Source organism: Pan paniscus, chromosome 2 (genome assembly GCF_029289425.2).
Source record: "Pan paniscus chromosome 2, NHGRI_mPanPan1-v2.0_pri, whole genome shotgun sequence".
NCBI classification, from domain to species: domain Eukaryota; kingdom Metazoa; phylum Chordata; class Mammalia; order Primates; family Hominidae; genus Pan; species Pan paniscus.
The window spans coordinates 45,614,548-45,629,458 of record NC_085926.1 but is presented as its reverse complement, the minus strand read 5'-3'; the positions used below and the strand labels follow the sequence as shown (position 1 = coordinate 45,629,458).

Below are 14,911 nucleotides of genomic sequence, written 5' to 3'. Positions count from 1 at the left end.
AATGAACCCCTCTGCAAAAAGTTAAACCAAGCCCTTTGGGGCCAGCCCACAAAATGAAAGTAAAATCATCATTGTCACAAACAGTACCTGAGATACAGAGAAACCCACCAGACGAACACTGGCTGCCCTCGCCTGGTGATGCCCACAGGAGGCAAAGCAGCGCAAGGCAGATAGCGACAAGACTGTCAAAGAACACTCCTCAGACCTCAGAGAGGACCCTGAAAGCATCAACGCAGAGGAAAAGGCATAAAAAAGGAAGTAACTGTAACTACAAATCCATCTTCTTTGCTGTGGTGGTCGTTGCTACCAGATCTAGTGTTGTCTGAATGTTTTCCCAGCCCTCCTGTTGGTTCCTGTAGGACTTTTTAATACTCTGAGTATATGCTACATTCCTTGAAGATATAGCTAAGTCAGCTTCATAATTGGAGGGGAGGGCTTGGCAATACTCTAACAGAGTGCAGTACATGTTGAGTTAAAGAAAAAAGGAAGAGTAAGCCATGGATCAGAAGATGGCCAAAGCACATATAAAATGCTATTAGTATCTGGCCGGGCACAGTTGTTCACGCCTGTAGTCCCAGCATTTTGGGAGGCTGACACGGGAGGATCACTTGAGGTCAGGAGTTTGGGACTAGCCTGGCCAACATGGTGAAACTTCGTCTCTACAAAAGGTACAAAAATTGGCCAGGCACGGTGGCTCAAGCCTGTAGTGCCAGCACTTTGGGAGGCTGAGGCAGGTGGATCACCTGAGGTCAGGAGTTCGAGATCAGCCTGGCCAATATGGTGAAACCCCATCTCTACTAAAAATACAAAAAAGAGCTGGGCATGGTGGCATGCACCTGTAACCCCAGCTACTTGGGAGACTGAGGCAGGAGAATCGCCTGCACCTAGGAGGCGGAGGTTGCAGTGAGCCGAGATCATGCCACTGCACTCCAGCCTGGGTGACAGAGGGAGACTCTGTCTCAAAAAAAAAAAAAAAAAAAAAAAAATTAGCCAGGCATGGTGCCACGCACTACTTGGGAGTCTGAGGCAGAAGAATCACTTGAACCCAGGAGGTGGAGATTGCAGTGAGTCAAGACTGGGCAACAGAGCAAGACTCTGTCTCAAAAATAAATAAATAAAATAAATTAAAATAGTATTAGTACCTAAGACACAAAGAACACCAATTAATAAGAAAAAGATAAATAATCCAATGGGGAAATGAGCAAAGGGCAGGAAGAGAAAGTGCATAGAATAGAAAACCTGTTATACCTTAGGAATAACCAGGATTATTAATCATAACCCCAATATCTATAATAAAAAGATGTTCTATCCTATCAACAATCAGGATAATGCAAACTAAAACCACAATGAGATTCTATCTCACTTTCATAGATTGGCAAAAATTACTAAATCTAATAGCATGTCTTGGAAGGTGTGGGACAAGAGGAGCCCTTTCACACTGGTGGGAGTATCATCAACTGGGATGACTACTTGGGAACAATTTGTCAAGGGCCAATAGATCTGAAAATACACATAATCCACAACACACTTCTAAGGTTGCCCCTTGAGAAGATTACCCAAACATGCATGAGGACAGACATGTATGGATGTTCACGGCAACGTTGTTATGGAAAAACTAGAAGCGTCTTCAGTGTTCAGTAGATATGAGAATTGATAAATAGACGAAGAAACTGGAGCTGTATTTACTGGATGTAATACCAGACAGCAGTCAAAATGAAAGGGCTAGATCTATGCATATCATTATTAATTGAACTGAACACCAGTGCAAATAAGGCAAAATGCCTGAAGATATACCAATGATCGTATATGTGTAAGTTTGAGAGTGCGCACACACACATACACAAACTAGTACTGTTTTTTTTTTTTTGAGACGGAGTCTCGCTGTGTCGCCCAGGCTGGAGTGCAGTGGCACGATCTTGGTTCACTGCAGCCTCTGCCTCCCAGGTTCAAGTGATTCTCCTGCCTCAGCCTCCCAAGCAACTGGGATTACAGGCACTCACCACCATACCTGGCTAATTTTTGTATTTTTAGTAGAGATGGTGGCCAGGCTGGTCTCGAACTCCAGACCTCAGGTGATCCACCCACCTCGGCCTCCCAAAGTGCTGGGATTACAGGTGTGAGCCACCATGCCCGGCCACAAACTAGTACTGTAAACTAGTACTGTATGTTTTTTATTGACAATAATATATATGGTAACAGTAGGAAAATTTCAATTCATAATGGCAGCTGCCCTAGGGAAGGAAGGGAGAGGATGGGAAAAGGAATCAAGATGATTCCAATTTTTATATAATATTTTATTTCCTTTATAAAAATACAGAATCAAAGCTACAATGTAAAAATGTCTGTGCATTCTGGGTGATAGGTAAATAAGGATTATTTCCTATAGTACTTTCCAGTAGGTTTTAAAATACACACACAATTTTTATACATTTAATTTCCTTTATAAAAAATATCAAACCAAAACTATAATGTAAAAATGTCTGTGCATTCTGGGTGACAGGTAAATAAGGATTATTTCCCATAGTACCTCCCAGTAGGTTTTACACGTGCACACACACACACACTTAGGTGAAACACCATAAACGAAAAGGCAATAACAAACTAGAGCAAACATCTATACTGTATGACAGAAAAGGATGTAACTCTAATATGAAAATAACTCAAGTAACAGTCCTATATAAAAAATGGGTAAAGAATAGGCAGACAAACCACAAAATAAGTATGAATGATCAATAACTATAAAATAAAATCTTTAGCTTTCCTCATGATTTAAAAAATATTGCTGCCAGGCACAGTGGCTCACACCTGTAATTCCAACACTTTGGGAGGCCAAGGTGGGAGGATCACTTGAACCCAGGAGCTCAAGACCAGCCTAGGCAACACAGCAAGATCCCATCTCTACAAATAATAAAAAAGTTAGCTAGGTGTAGTGGGGCACGCCTGTAGTCCCAGCTACTTAGGAGGCTGAGCTAGGAGGATCACTTGTGCCTAGAGGTTGAGACTGCAGTGAGCTGAGATCACGTCTGTGCACGCCAGCCTGGGCAACAGAGTGAGACTCTGTCTGTCCAAAAACAAACAACAACAAAAAACCCTATGCTTTACCTATCAGACTAGCAAAGCTTAAAAAGAATGATAACCCCAGTGTTAGTAATGACACAGACAAACAGATACTTGTTCACACTCTGCAAGGGATAGCAGAAGCTAAAACAAGCTCTTAGGAGAGAAATTTGTATTAAATGTCAGTGGAATTTACAAAGTTCAGATATTTTCTCCCCAAAAATTCTATGTCAGGAATTTATCCTAGTTCCAGAAATCGTCATCTCAGATTTATAATAGCTTGCTAAAAATGAGCATCAAATGTCCAATTCCTATTAAATGATAACCCATATATATGTTGGAATATTATGCAGCCATAAAAAGATTGTGTTTTCAAAAAAATATTTATTGACAGGGAAAAATACTTAAAATATTTTAAAAGAAGTATATAAGTATGTGGGTTACAGTTATGAACACACTCACATATATGATGACAAAATTATGTGTACACTCATACACATAAGATGTACACCAAATTTTAAGTCATTATCTTTGAGTGTAAGAAATAGGTGATTTTCAATTACCATTTTTTCCTGCAATAATTATGCATTATTTTTATAACCTGAAACAAAGTTTAATGGAGTAGGGGAATGTGGGTGGGGGTGCATGGAAGGGATAATAGGACTTACATAGAAGGCCACAACTCTTTAGGTCTCCAAAGCTGCTCTCTTGTCCTCCCCTCAAAGTTACTGCTGCCCTCTCTTCTAGAAGGTCCCCATCCTTGAACGTTCGCAGTATTTTCTGACTCTGCTAAACTAAGGTACCAAGAATGTCTACCTACAGCTGGGTGATCTCAGGGATCATCATCAGAACCCCCTTGACAGCCAAGGAAATTAATTTCAGTTACTTAAACTTTCTCTCTATAAAGGGACTCCAGAGAACTCGAAGTTTTAGAAAAGAAAATGAGAACTAACTAGAGTATCTTTCCCATATTTTTCCCACGTCGGACACCTACCTGGGTGACAGCTGATCTGCTGCCCTCTGTCCCTCCCCAGGAACAAGGTGACGAGGAACATAAACAGCCCACCTGGCCGGGCGCGGTGGCTCACGCCTGTGATCCCAGCACTCTGGGAGGCTGAGGCTGTTGGACCACTTGAGGTCACGAGTTCGAGACCAGCCTGGCCAACATGGCGAAACCTCATCTCCACTAAAAATACAAAAATTAGCTTGGCATGGTGGCACGCGCCTATAATCCTAGCTACTTGGGAGGCCGCGGTAGGAGAATCGCTCGAACCTGGGAGGCGGAGGCTGCAGGAAGCTAAGATCGCGCCATTGCACTCCAGCCTGTATGACAGAGAGAGACTCCGTCTCGGGAAAAAAAAAAAAAAAAAAAAGACAGCCCACCTAAGAGAAGCTGCTCAACCAGTAAGCAAAACTATTCACACTGTCTGATCACAAAGTCCAAATCTTTACTTGTGGAGCTCCCCACTTTCGCCTCTTCCTTCTCGGAATTCCCGTAGGGTAAACTCATTCCTCAAGAGAGGAAAGAAGGTGGGGCTGCAGTTGCGGATGGGGCCCCTAGAGGGAGCTAGGAGGCCACCAGGAAACGGCGCAGGACTTCCAGAGCTTGGGCTTCTGATCCAATGTATGGAGAACACAGCAAACAGCACTTTGGTTCCAGGAATGGGGTTAGCAAGTTCTAAGGAATCTGAGCTGGAAATCAACGTTTTGTGTAATAGGGCGAAGATCACCTCTATTCCGAAAATCACAGAGGAAGATCATTGAACATGCAGAAGCACTGAACCCTCTAGTGTTAAGAAACAAATTAAACGAGAGCTTTTTCACCCAGGAGATCAACAAAGATTTTTTAAGTGTTTGTGATTGTTGTCACTGTATATTTTCATAAGCTACTGCTGAGAGTGTAAGATGATAAACTCTCCCTGGAAGGGAAACTTTAAAATGTTTATCTCTGACTCAGTGAGGTTATCTGAGACTTAGCTTTGGGAAAGAATTTTAAAAAGTGAATAAATATTTACTTAGATCCAAACTGGCAGCCTTAGAGGAATGGTTATATAAACCAGAGTACATATAAATGATGAAATGTTACATAGCTATTTAAAATGTCATTTAAATAGTGTTTTAGTCATATTGGAAAATGCTTATACTACAGAAGGATAGCATATATATATGTTTGGGGTTTTTTTGAGATGGAGCCTGACTCTGTCACCCAGGCTGGAGTGCAGTGGTGCAATCTGCAGCCTCAGCCTCCCAGGCTCAAGGAATCCTCCCACCTCGGCCTCCTGAGTAGATAGGGCTACAGGTGTGCACCACCACAACTGCCTAATTTTTGTATTTTTTGTAGAGACAGTGTTTCGCCATGTTGTCTAAGGCTGGTCAACAACTCCTGGGTTCAAGTGATCAGCCCATCTCAGGATTACAGGTGTGAACTACTGCACCCAAACTGAAAATATATTAACAAGTGAAAAAAGCAAACTTGACAAGTGTATTTATAGTACAATTCCATTTCAGTAATTTGCAGATACCATTGATATGCAAAAGGGAAAAAAACAAACAGTGGGTAACACTGGTAGAAGTATAACAGTGAAATATCACTTTCTACTTTATATACTTTAATATTTTAAATTTTCCTTCTAGTATTAGGTACAGTGACAGATGGTATTAGAGAGAAATTTCACTTTACTTCACATATTTCTATATTAAATTTTTCTAGAAATATATATAATATGAAAAACAATACTTTTAATCTTAAAAGAAAACCCTTATGTTATAATGTGAAAAGTAAAAAAGCAAGATTTAAAAATTGTGCATCTCAACTATATAAAGAAATTCAAAGAAAAAAAGACTGGAAAGGAAATCTGCCCATGAGTGAAAACGCCTCTGAGTGGACATATTTAGAATCTGCATGGTGAGGCCAGGCACGGTGGCTCATGCCTGTAATCCCAGCACTTTGAGAGGCCAAGGCGGGCAGATCGCCTGAAGTCGGGAGTTCAAGACCAGTCTAACCAACGTGGAAAAGCCCCCTCTCTACTAAAAATACAAAATTAGCCAGGCATGGTGGTGCATGCCTGTAGTCCCAGCTACTCAGGAGGCTGAGGCAGGAGAATCACTTGAACCCAAGGGGTGGAGATTGCGGCGAGCTGAGATCACACCATTGCACTCCAGCCTGCAATGAGCAACATGAGCAAAACTCAGTCTCCAAAAAAAAAAAAAAAAGAATCTGCATGGTGGAGGGGATGGTTTATTTCCTAGTTGGTTGCTTCTATATACTTTCCTACACTTTCCCAAAGATTTACCAATGAGCAGGTATTGCTCCGATCATTTAAAAAATTGCCCAGCTGGCTAGATAAGTCCTCTTGCTGCCAGTTCCCACAGCTGAGAATTCCCATGTCCGGACACAGGAGGCCAGTACAGGGGTTTGGGGGACTACATCTGATTTTCCTTTATTCCAAATTTTAAAAAACTGAGACTCCCCCACTGACCTAAGAGGGTGGGGCTTAGTTTGCTCTGAAGAACTCACACTTCATTTTTCACTTCGGTTTTGAAAGACCACCTGAGGTTAGAAACTGGATAGTGTATCAAAATATATTTGTTTGTATTCTGAGTGGGAGAAAAGCCTAACATCTACTGATTGTCTTCTGTGGTCTAAGTACTATGTTTAGGGCTTTCACATATATTTTTAAATGCTTGAAAACTTTGCCACACAGGTTACTGCATCACCCCACCTTCTGACCCTGTACTGCCACATGCCTTTTACGAAAGAAACTCACAAAGTCATTTCCTACTCAAAGCCATCACCTACTCCAGGTTTCAGTGAGCGTAGAAAGGGTTCAGTAAAGAGTGAGGCAGAAATAAAACACATCACATGTCAATGTCATGGAGCAGTACAAGGATACAGGAATTGATTATTTTTGGGAATCACTTGAAATCACACCCAAGGATTACTCCTAACTTTCTGGAGTAAAAATATGATACTTATGAACTACACATTACTGTTTTCATTTCATAAGTAAGGAAATTGAGGCTTACCCAGGTAGTAAGTGGGCAGGATGGGAACCCAGATTTGTCTGACTCTGAAGACTGTGCTTGTTCCACTGCACCATGAGGCCATGCAGCAGTATTTAATGCTTGTTGGATGCACACCTATATGCAGAATCCAGTTTCTCTCTTCTGCCAGGAAATGGGACAGGCCTTTCTTTCTTTTTCCTTTTTTTTTTTTTTTTTTTTTTTGAGACAGCGTCTTGCTCTGTTGCCCAGGCTGGAGTGCAGTGGTACAATCATAGCTCACTGCAGCCTCGAACTCCTGGTCTCAGCAATCCTCCCACCTTGGCCTCCCAAAGCGTTGAGATTACAGGTGTGAGTTACCATATCTGGCCGGAAAAGGGAATTTTCATTCAAACACTTTCTAGGTACTGGGCCTTTTACTTGCCTCATGTCTCACTTAAGTGTCATGAACAGTTCCGTAAAAACTCCTTGTGATGACAGGCATTTAGATGTAACTTGATAGGTAACCTTCCACTTGGAGACAGGCTAAAGTTTGTATCTTTGGAGAAAGGGGGTTGCTGAGAGGAGGCTGAGGCCGGGTAGGAAACAGCAAGCAACCTGGTGCTGAGAAGCAGGGAGGCAGAAAAGGTATTCTCCAGGCTGAATCACCCCAGATTTGGCCAATGAAACAGACGCCAACTAACCTGAAAATTCCTGGAATCACTGCCACTGTCCTGAAAGTTCCATTCAAGAGCAGGATCCAGAATCCTCCTTATTGACATTTAAGCTAGAGCACCCAACCGCCACTAGGTGGTGCCAAACCACAGCCAGGACAAGGACAGGTTGAAGCAGCACAATTTACCCCAAGCCAGCCAGCCCTGGAGGCCTGCTTGATTAATCTTGCAATAATGTGCCCTGACGTTTGGGCAGTTGAAACTCACTTGTCGGCTGGGCGCGGTGGCTCACGCCTGTAATCCCAGCACTTTGGGAGGCCCAGGTGGGCGGATCATGAGGTCAGGAGACCAAGACCATCCTGGCCAACATGGTGAAACCCCGTCCCTACTAAAAATACAAAAACCAGCTGGGTGTGGTGGTGCGTGCCTGTAATCCCAGCTACTCAGGAAGCTGAGGCAGGAGAATCGCTTGAACCCGGGAGGCGGAGGTTGCAGTGAGCCGAGATTGCACCACTGCACTCCAGCCTGGCGACAGAGTGAGACTCCGTCTCAAAAAAAAAAAAAAGAAAGAAAAAGAAAAAGGAAGCTCACTTACTATATTATGGTTGAGTTACTGAAGCTTTTTTTTTTTTCTGGTGGAGAAACAAAAGCTAAAGAGGTTAAATTCACCTATGTAGCTAAAAGTTAAATAGAAAAGTTGAGATTCGAACCCAGGTCTCTCTTGTGCAAAGTCAACACTCTTTCCACCACACTATACTGTCTCTCTTGTTTTCTGTTCCAAAAGGAATATCTCTCAGACTAAGGGGAATGTCTTAGTCATTTTAGGCTGTTAGAACAAAATACCATAAACTGAGTAGCTTAAACAATAGACATTTATTTCTCACAGCTCTGGAGGTTGGAAGTCCAACATCAGGGTGCTAGTAGGGTCGGTTCTTGGTGAGGATCCAGTTCCTGATTTACAGACGGCTGTCTTCCTGCTGTTTTCTCACATGGTGGAAAGGGAACTAACTACATCTCTGAGCTCTTCTTATAAGGACACTAATCCCATTCAGGAAGTATCCACTCTCATAACTTAATCACCTCCCAAAGACTCCACCTCCAAATACCATCATGTTGGGATTAGAGATTCAACATAAGGATTTGTGAGGGGACGGTATAAACGTTCAGTCCTTCCAGGGAAGTAGATGGATTTCCTGGCATTCCCAATTAAACTTCCTTCTGCTCCCTTGAAGAGGCAAATTTCACTGTCCTCACTGACTTGTTATGGCGACTCACATGTAGAGATGTAACACTAGGGAGCTGCTGCGGCTTTGGCAGAGCTAATAAGGACAGAAGACAAAATGGAATAGCCGAGGGATAAACACCAAAAACTTAGGTGGTTCTCAAACCTTAGCATGCTTCAGAACCACCAGGTGGGTTTGTTGAAACACAGACTGCTGACTTAGTAAGTGTGGGAAGGGGCCCGAGACTCTGCATTTCTAGTTAAGTTCCCTAGTGATGCTGATGGTGCTAGTCCAGGGACCACACTTTGAGAACCACCAAGTCAGACTATGCCTCAGGCTTGTCTCTGAACTGGCACTTCCATTTGATGCTGTTCATCTTGGTCAAAAATGCTAAGACCTAAACCATCCCTGAATAATCAGCATCAAACATAAACTGGGGGTGGGAGTGTCAGTGTTACATCTTTATAATTCTAGTTTCAGAATCGTCCTGCTTCCAGTAGAGGAATTCCCTCCACTAGGAAATAGCTGATGATAGTCACACTAAATATATACTCAATAGACCATTTTTACAGTTTAGAAGACAGTAGTCAAAGTGCTCTTTATTTTCTTTATTTACATCAGCCGTTTATAAAATATTGACTGATAGGCCGAGTGTGGTGTCTCATGCCTATAATCCCAGCACTTTGGGAGGCTGAGGCGGGCAGATCACTTGAGGTCAGGAGTTCGACACCAGCTTGGCCAACAGGGTGAAACCCCATCTCTACTAAAAATACAAAAATTAGCCAGGCCTGGTGGCGTGAGCCTGTAATCCCAGCTACTCAGGAGGCTGAGGCAGGAGAATCACTTGAACCCAGGTGGCAGAGGCTGCAGTGAGCTGAGATTGAACCATTGTACTCCAGCCTGGGTGACAGAGTGAGACCATGTCTTAAAAAAGAAAAAAAAAATTGACTGATAAATGTGCAGACTCACAGAGAATCCACTCCAAAAAGACACTTCCCGTAGATGTAGTGAATGAATTTTTTCTTTCTTTTTTTTTTTTTTTTTTGAGACAGGGTCTTACTCTGTCACCCAGGCTGGAGTGCAGTGGTGCAATCTCCTCCTGGGCTAGAGCAATCCTCCCACCTCAGCCTTGAGTAGCTGGGAACACACGTGGATGCCACCATGACTGGCTAATTTTTTGTGTGTATTTTTAGTAGAGACGGGGTTTCACCATGTTGCCCAGGCTGGTCTCAAACTCCCGGGCTCAAGCTATCCACCTGCCTCAGCCTCCCACAGTGCTGGGATTACAGGTGTGAGCCACCTGCAGGCCGTGAATGAGTATTTTATATTTGACTTCAAGCCATCCTCAGTTTAAAAGAGAAAAATGCATCTGATAAAGCCGGTGTAGTTTAACAAAGGAAACAAGAGTTAAGGACATCACAAAGAGAGGTCAGCCATTTAATCTGACAAAACTAAAACGTGCAATAATACTCACCACTCTTCCTTCCCTATAAAATAGAAATAAGCTATAACCTATTCTGGAAACATAACTGGTCCTTGGCGGTAAGACTCCACCACAAATTTCAGTTCCAAAATATCTCCCTGAGAAGTAAAAATGCAAGGGTTTCCCAACAATGAGAAGAGTTTCTGAGAAAAGAAAGTAAAAATCAGTAGTCACTTGGATTGTTTTGATTGTACTGTCCCAGTTAGTGACTTCTACCTGTACTGTCCATGGTGGCTACTAGCCACATGTGGTTATTTATATAAGTTTAAATCAATTAAGATAACATTAAAAATTTAGCGCCAGGACTTGAACAAGTATATCTTGAGTACTTGATGGCCACTTGTGACTAGGGAAGCTTTAGAATATCTGCATCATCGCACAAAATTCTAACCAATCTACTTCAAATAGCTTTTCTAGAATAGGTTCTTTTTTTTCTTTTCTTTTTTTTTTTTTTTTTTTGAGACAGTCTTGCTCCGTCGCTCAGGCTGGAGTGCAGTGGTACAATCTTGGCTCACAGCAACCTCCGCCTTCTGGACTCAAGCCATCCTCCTGGCTCAGCCTCCTGAGTAGCTGGGACTACAGGCATGCACCATCACTCCCAGGTAATTTTTGTATTTTTAGTACAGATGGGGTTTCACCATGTTGGCCAGGTTGGTCTTGAATTCCTGACCTCAGGTGATCTGGCTGCCTCAGCCTCCCAAAGTGCTAGGATTAGAGGCATAGGCCACAACACCCAGCCCCAGAATAGGTTAACTCTTAAAAGATATTGCTAAAAACAAATCAATTTGGTTTGGCTCAAGTGAAGGAGAGATCCAGCCTCGATTTTGCAGGCTTGCCAAGCCTCAGTAAGCCAAGGAGCACAGCAGAAAGGGGCAAAGTGGAAAAGCACTCAGGCTTGGGGTCCAACCTTGCCTTTGCCCCTTCCCTGAAATGAGACCCTGGCTATCACCCAAACCCTTCAGGTTCCCTGGTAAGGATAAAAGTGGGATCACAGTGGGGAACGCAGCCCAGTGCACCTCATACCAGGCATCTGGTGTGACTGTTGCCAGCATCCCTACCTGACCTTCCGTTTCCTCAAATGACACCCACCAGAGCTAAGAATCATAACCACCACCCTCTCTCCCTCCTCATCCAAATCCCCTACATCACTCCTTCCTTCTCAGTTTATCTGTGGCAAAGGGCTAGGTATGGGAGGCTTTTGTTTTTAATTTCCATCTGTCAGACTTATTATCTTGTAAAATACAATAATATAGAAAAATGAAACATAAAATCCAAGCCCCAACTGTAGTTATTATCCAATTCAACTGACACAAAGCCACTCTGTCAAACTCTTAGGAAGGTCTCTAAACGTTCTCATCTCTTTCTCGGCCTTTGCTGGTGCTGGCCAAGGACCATGCTCTGAGCACTGCTGCCTCACGCTCCAATTCTCTTCTCACGTGCCACTCCAAAGTCTTTGTCTTATAGTTAGTTTTCCATTTCCCCTATTCCAGGCTATTATCGTCTGGATCAGAGATGAGAATACTGCACACAGAGACAACCCAGAGATGTGCAGAGGGTCTCCTTTAAGTGTTCAGCAGAGCATGGATCAGCTCTTGCCTGTGAGGAAACTAACCAAAGTCAGAGGACAAACATCTGCAGGATTCGCAAGAACAGTGCCTGGCACCCACAAAAGCTGGAAACAGTGCCTATTCCCACCAGCCCTGAGAATGAGGAATAATAAAGCCCTAGACTGAGCTCTGCTTTGAATTCATCTAATAAATCATAAAAGCAAGACTAGAATCACTGTTCCTAAATAATTTAACAGCATCCCAGAACAATGCTCAGAAGATTGAAAGAATACAAAATATCCAAGACTCAATAAGGTAAAGTTTACAATGTCTGGCAGCCAATCAAATATTCCCAGGCATGCAAAGAGGCAGGAAAGCACAACCCACAGGGAAGAGAATAATCAATCTATGGAAATCAACCCCGATCAGACACAGATATTAGAATTAGCAGAGAAGGACATTAAAAGCTATTGTTTCTATATTCAATATGTTGGAAATGTTAAGTAGCAACATGGAAAATATTTAAAAGGCTCAAACTGAGCTGCTAGAGATGAAAACCAAAATGTCTGAGATAAACAATACATTGGCTGGCCGGGCATGGTGGCTCTCACCTGTAATGCCAGCACTTAGGGAGGCCAAGGAAGGCGTTATCACTTGAGGACAGGAGTTTGAGATCAGCCTGGCCAACATAGTAAAACTCCACCTCTACTAAAAATACATAAATTAGCCAGGCATGGTGGCTCATGCCTGTAATCCCAGCTACTTATTAGGAGGCTGACCCGTGAGAATCGCTGGAACCTGGGAGGCGGAGGTTGCAGTGAGCCGAGATCACACCATTGCACTCCAGCCTGGGCAGCAGAGCAAGACTCTGTCTCAAAATAAATAACAGGCCGGGTGCGGTGGCTCACGCCTGTAATCCTAGCACTTTGGGAGGCCGAGGCGGGTGAATCACCTGAGGTCAGGAGTTTGAGACCAGCCTGGCCAACGTGGCAAAACCCTGTCTCTACTAAAAATACAAAAATTAGCCAGGCATGGTGGTGCATGCCTGTAATCCCAGCTACTTGGAAGGCTGAGGAAGGAGAATCGCTTGAACCCGGGAGGTGGAGGTTGCACTGAGCTGAGATCATGCCACTACACTCCAGCCTGCACAATGGGGGCAAGACTCCATCTTAAAAAAAAAAAATAACCATCTGATCTTTGACAAACTTGACAAAAACAAGCAATGGAGAAAGGATTCCCTACTTAATGGTGCTGGGAAAACTGGCTAGACATATGTAGAAAGCTGAAACTGGATCCCTTCCTTCCACCTTATACAAAAATTAACTCAAGATGGATTAAGGACTTAAATGTAAGACCAAAAACCATAAAAACCCTAGAATAAAATCTAGGCAGTACCATTCAGGACACAGGCATAGGCAAGGACTTCATAGCTAAAACACCAAAAGCAATGGCAACAAAAGCCAAAATAGACAAATGGGATCTAATTAAACTAAAGAGCTTCTGCACAGCAAAAGAAACTACCATCAGAGTGAACAGGCAACCTACAGAATGGGAGAAAATTTCTACAATCTACCCATCTGATAAAGGGCTAATATCCAGAATCTACAAAGAACTTAAACAAATTTACAAGAAAACAACAACCCCATCAAAAAGTGTGCAAAGGATATGAACAGACACTTCTCAAAAGAAGACATTTATGCAGCCAACAGACATATGAAAAAATGCTCATCATCACTGGTCATCAGAGAAATGCAAATCAAAACCACAATGAGATACCATCTCATGTCAGTTAGAATGGCAATTATTAAAAAGTCAGGAAACAACAGACGCTGGAGAGGATGTGGGAAACAGGAACGCTTTTACACTGTTGGTGGGAGTGTAAATTAGTTCAACCATTGTGGAAGACAGTGTGGCAATTCCTCAAGGATGTACAACTAGAAATACCATTTGACCCAGCCATCCCATTACTGGGCATATACCCAAAGGATTATAAATCATGCTGCTATAAAGACACATGCACACGTTATGTTTATTGCGGCACTATTCACAATAGCAAAGACTTGGAACCAACCCAAATATCCATCAATAATAGACTGGATAAAGAAAATGTGGCACATATACACCACGGAATACTATGCAGCCATAAAAAGGATGAGTTCATGTCCTTTTTGGGGACATGGATGAAGCTGGAAACCATCATTCTCAGCAAACTATCACAAGGACAGAAAACCAAATACCGCATGTTCTCACTCATAAGTGGGAGTTGAACAATCAGAACACGTGGACACAGGGAGGGGACATCACACACTGGGGCCTGTTGGGGGGGGTGGGGGGCTGGGGGAGGGATAGCATTAGGAGAAATACCTAATGTAAATGATGAGTTGATGGGTACAGCAAGCCAACATGGCACATGTATACCTATGTAACAAAACTGCACATTGTGCACATGTAACACAGAACTTAAAGTATAATTAAAAAAAGACACATAAATAAATAACAAAAAGCTTTTTAAAAATTTTAGAAAAGAGAATACACTGGATGGGATTAATAGCAGATTACACCATGCAAGAGAAAACATTAGTGAATTTAAAGGTACAGCAATAGAAAATGTCCAAAATGAAATGAGAGGAAAAGAACTTTTTAAATAACGAAATGGGCACAAGTGAGCTCTGGGACAACTTCAAGATGCCTAAGATTGGAGTAATTGGAGTCCCTAGTGGATGGGGAGGAATGTGAAGAAATAGATTTGATGAAGACTGACTACAAACACACAGATCCAAGAAGCTCAACAAACCCCTAAGCACAAGAAACATGAAAAGCACACCAAGGATATCATAATCAAATTTCTCAAAATCAATGATGAAATCTTAAAAGCAGCCAGAATGGGGGAAAAACATGTCACATACAGAGAATAGAGATATCAGATTTCTCATTAAAAAAAAATAA

General features: G+C 42.6%; 1 protein-coding gene across 3 annotated transcripts in view; it reads right to left on the bottom strand.

The window, feature by feature from the left end:
- The window catches only part of LIMD1 (LIM domain containing 1), an 87,719-nt gene that overhangs the window by 16,400 nt on the left and 56,408 nt on the right, over window positions 1-14,911 (bottom strand). The gene's annotated exons all lie outside the window — the stretch shown is intronic.